Here is a 5,000-nt window from a genome sequence, read left to right as displayed (position 1 = left end):
GCAAAGAGTGCTCCTCTGAGGATATAGATGTTCCGTTCCGCCGCACAATGGTGACGGTGACCGCTGCCTGCGGTGGCAACGCTGGGCACAGTCGATACTCGCCGTGTGGTGGAAGGTAAACATTATGCGGTACATCAGTACTTTCCTAATAGTTCGGTCGTCTCACGGCACTGCTTAGTAAATGATGCAAGGCCAAATATAGATGATTTATGCGAATGTCCCTATACGTGCTGTAAGACTGGGCACACAACGTGAATCGCACGTCAGCCAGACACTCGAACATGCACCACTCTCGGCCTGCAACGGAGACACACAATACGTAAACATCTGGAATGCGACAATGTCGAGTGCATCCTCTCTGCCACATTGCACCGTCGACACTATGATAACCAGAGCAGTAGGTCCACCTATAAAAGCACAATACCCCACTCCTCCGACAACTACCATTGCTCAGATAAATCAACACCACCAACACACATCCTACACAGAGGGGCACCAAATATCATCCCCCGCCCTCGTGTTATACCACATGAAAAATTGCAGAAGTGAGAGACACACATCCGCCAGCCTCTTGCTACAAGCATCGAACCGACGTGACGTATCTGACGGTGACTCAGGCATCCGTGTACTGCCACCACTATCCACCCCCCCCCCCCCCTCTCTCTCTGCCCCCTTCCCACACAATACCAAATTTAACCAACTTTATCGCTTAACCTAACTGTGGCTGTACCAGTTTATCGCTTAACCTAACTGTGGCTGTACCAGTTTATCGCTTAACCTAACTGTGGCTGTACCAGTTTATCGCTTAACCTAACTGTGGCTGTACCAGTTTATCGCTTAACCTAACTGTGGCTGTACCAGTTTATCGCTTAACCTAACTGTGGCTGTACCAGTTTATCGCTTAACCTAACTGTGGCTGTACCAGTTTATCGCTTAACCTAACTGTGGCTGTACCAGTTTATCGCTTAACCTAACTGTGGCTGTACCAGTTTATCGCTTAACCTAACTGTGGCTGTACCAGTTTATCGCTTAACCTAACTGTGGCTGTACCAGTTTATCGCTTAACCTAACTGTGGCTGTACCAGTTTATCGCTTAACCTAACTGTGGCTGTACCAGATTATCGCTTAACCTAACTGTGGCTGTACCAGATTATCGCTTAACCTAACTGTGGCTGTACCAGATTATCGCTTAACCTAACTGTGGCTGTACCAGATTATCGCTTAACCTAACTGTGGCTGTACCAGATTATCGCTTAACCTAACTGTGGCTGTACCAGATTATCGCTTAACCTAACTCAATTTGTCCCTTAACCTAACTCAATTTGTCCCTTAACCTAACTCAAGTTGTCCCTTAACCTAACTCAATTTGTCCCTTAACCTAACTCAATTTGTCCCTTAACCTAACTCAAGTTGTCCCTTAACCTAACTCAAGTTGTCCCTTAACCTAACTCAAGTTGTCCCTTAACCTAACTCAAGTTGTCCCTTAACCTAACTCAATTTGTCCCTTAACCTAACTCAATTTGTCCCTTAACCTAACTCAATTTGTCCCTTAACCTAACTCAATTTGTCCCTTAACCTAACTCAAGTTGTCCCTTAACCTAACTCAAGTTGTCCCTTAACCTAACTCAAGTTGTCCCTTAACCTAACTCAAGTTGTCCCTTAACCTAACTCAAGTTGTCCCTTAACCTAACTCAAGTTGTCCCTTAACCTAACTCAAGTTGTCCCTTAACCTAACTCAATTTGTCCCTTAACCTAACTCAAGTTGTCCCTTAACCTAACTCAATTTGTCCCTTAACCTAACTCAATTTGTCCCTTAACCTAACTCAATTTGTCCCTTAACCTAACTCAATTTGTCCCTTAACCTAACTCAATTTGTCCCTTAACCTAACTCAAGTTGTCCCTTAACCTAACTCAAGTTGTCCCTTAACCTAACTCAAGTTGTCCCTTAACCTAACTCAAGTTGTCCCTTAACCTAACTCAAGTTGTCCCTTAACCTAACTCAAGTTGTCCCTTAACCTAACTCAAGTTGTCCCTTAACCTAACTCAATTTGTCCCTTAACCTAACTCAATTTGTCCCTTAACCTAACTCAATTTGTCCCTTAACCTAACTCAATTTGTCCCTTAACCTAACTCAATTTGTCCCTTAACCTAACTCAATTTGTCCCTTAACCTAACTCAAGTTGTCCCTTAACCTAACTCAAGTTGTCCCTTAACCTAACTCAAGTTGTCCCTTAACCTAACTCAAGTTGTCCCTTAACCTAACTCAAGTTGTCCCTTAACCTAACTCAAGTTGTCCCTTAACCTAACTCAAGTTGTCCCTTAACCTAACTCAATTTGTCCCTTAACCTAACTCAAGTTGTCCCTTAACCTAACTCAAGTTGTCCCTTAACCTAACTCAATTTGTCCCTTAACCTAACTCAATTTGTCCCTTAACCTAACTCAATTTGTCCCTTAACCTAACTCAATTTGTCCCTTAACCTAACTCAATTTGTCCCTTAACCTAACTCAAGTTGTCCCTTAACCTAACTCAAGTTGTCCCTTAACCTAACTCAAGTTGTCCCTTAACCTAACTCAAGTTGTCCCTTAACCTAACCCACGTTGTCCCTTAACCTAACCCACGTTGTCCCTTAACCTAACCCACGTTGTCCCTTAACCTAACCCACGTTGTCCCTTAACCTAACCCACGTTGTCCCTTAACCTAACCCACGTTGTCCCTTAACCTAACCCACGTTGTCCCTTAACCTAACCCACGTTGTCCCTTAACCTAACCCACGTTGTCCCTTAACCTAACCCACGTTGTCCCTTAACCTAACCCACGTTGTCCCTTAACCTAACCCACGTTGTCCCTTAACCTAACCCACGTTGTCCCTTAACCTAACCCACGTTGTCCCTTAACCTAACCCACGTTGTCCCTTTGCCTAACATAGTTCACTGCTCGGAATCTCTGGTGTCGTTGTTATCCTCATGTAGATGTCTTGCGAGTGTTGCTTACTTTCCACATATTCCTGCTATCCACTGTCAATTGTACTGCAATAGGACTATATCGCCGACCCCCCCCCCTCCCCCCCCTCTGTCCCCCTCTGTCCCCCTCTTTGTGTCTCTGTCCTCTCAAGCTGGTCGGTCTGGCGTTTGAGTGTTAAATGAGCCTCGCAGCTGTTCAGTTGCATTCAGATGTCGACGCCCTCAGTGTACGTCGTGGTATGGTCTGTGTCCATTGTCCGCTGATGTCGTACGCGTAACCCACACGCTGTACCGATCATCGGTCGTTACGTACAGAGTGAAGTAGTGTGATACGTGTGACCGTACGCTGGCTGTGCCCAACGGTGTCGAATCTCAATTTCCATATGTTGTGCTTGATGCTACTTGTCTCGTCTCCCAATAACAGCTAGGTTGCACTGTGGTACGCCGTAGAGGCGTGTGGGAGGAACGTACGAACGCATTGTATGTCACCCTGGGTCGCTGGGGGTGGTGGTGCGGTGAGTCAGGTCAGGTCAGGTCAGCGTGAGCCGTCTGATGTAGTGACGCGTGTATTCCGACTTTGTCGTATTGCCTCACACAAAGTGCTACCCTGGTGGACCGCGTTCCATATCTGGGACATGCCGCAGATGCCGGTTGACAGTGGATCGCGGAAGGTACATCGCATACGTGCGCGGGCCACCTTCCACGTGTTCTCTTCTGCACATGTCGCAGTGTGTATGTGGTCTGATGTAGCGTGTCGTGACACATGACATCCTGGCATGCAAGAATTGTTGAATTCGCAAATGTAGGTGGACATCTACGTTTACTGCCCAAGATACGCAAATGAACTGGAAATCCGTTGTTGAGCGGTTGTTCACGCTGGAGGTGAATCTGTGATGGCGACGATCGGTACAGCTATTAACCGGTTGTTTCAGCGGTACCCGCCACATCCACACGCGTGACTAGGCCCATGTGGGTATGAAGCGATACGCGGCGGTGGCTTGGTGGGACTGTTCCCGGCCGGTGAAGGGGGGCCGCCCGGCGTGTTGGCCGCGCGCTGCGTGGGCGCACGCGCAACAGGCGGCTGGTGGGGGGCGCCGAGTGGCAGGAGCGCCAGCCGACGGGCCCGGCAGGCGGCGCAGCTACGCTGCGGCGCACCCTGCACGCGGCGCCTGGCGGCCAAAGTTGGTTCAGCCGAGCCCGGTGCGAAGCGCGGTGGACATCTGCAGTGTGCTGGTCTGATTGAGGACTGTGTGCGTTGAGGATGCGCCGCCGCCTGGCACTCGGCGCCGCGACGCCGTCTGCTGCTCGGTCGCCCCAGCGGTTCTCGCAGGTGGTTTGTATCGCAGTTGTGCGGACGTGTTGGCGCGTGCGCTGTGCTGGGAGAGTTCGCTTCTGCACCCAAGTGGGGCTTTGCCCTTGTGTGGCGCTGGCGTTGGAGCTGCCGGTCACCATAGGTGGCGCGTGTTGTCTCCCGCCGGCAATGCCACGACAGCACGCTCCCGGGCCTCTGTCGGCAGCGGCAAGCTCAGTTGGGAGCAAGGGTGTTCGCACTAAAACCGTCTACTCGCCTAACTCCGGGCGATTGCGCCTCTCTCGAAACCGACCAAGTACCTAGGACGGCGCTGCGCGCCGCCGGGACCTGAGAGGGTTTCGAGGTGTATCGTGCAGGGGAGCTCGGCCTCCTCCTGTTTGCAGAATAATTGAGCGGACGCTTGCGTGTTCGCGCGGGCCCCCGGGACACACTCCCGGGCGGCCGGCTGCTCAGCTCTAGTTGACGCAGCTCCCTGGTTGATCCTGCCAGTAGTCATATGCTTGTCTCAAAGATTAAGCCATGCATGTCTCAGTACAAGCCGCATTAAGGTGAAACCGCGAATGGCTCATTAAATCAGTTATGGTTCCTTAGATCGTACCCACGTTACTTGGATAACTGTGGTAATTCTAGAGCTAATACATGCAAACAGAGTCCCGACCAGAGATGGAAGGGACGCTTTTATTAGATCAAAACCAATCGGATTGGCTTGTCTGGTCCGTTTGCCTTG

At 49.9% G+C, this 5,000-nt stretch overlaps 1 non-coding gene across 1 annotated transcript in view; it reads left to right on the top strand.

The window, feature by feature from the left end:
• Positions 1-4,742: 4,742 nt before the first annotated feature.
• Positions 4,743-5,000, top strand: part of LOC126314055 (small subunit ribosomal RNA) — a 1,893-nt gene continuing 1,635 nt past the window's right edge. The window contains exon 1 of the ribosomal RNA XR_007555575.1: positions 4,743-5,000. This exon is cut by the window's right edge and continues 1,635 nt beyond it. This is a non-coding gene — a ribosomal RNA (small subunit ribosomal RNA).

The sequence above is a fragment of the Schistocerca gregaria genome, unplaced genomic scaffold, assembly GCF_023897955.1.
Source record: "Schistocerca gregaria isolate iqSchGreg1 unplaced genomic scaffold, iqSchGreg1.2 ptg000524l, whole genome shotgun sequence".
Taxonomy (NCBI): domain Eukaryota; kingdom Metazoa; phylum Arthropoda; class Insecta; order Orthoptera; family Acrididae; genus Schistocerca; species Schistocerca gregaria.
This window is presented reverse-complemented; position numbering and strand designations above follow the sequence as displayed.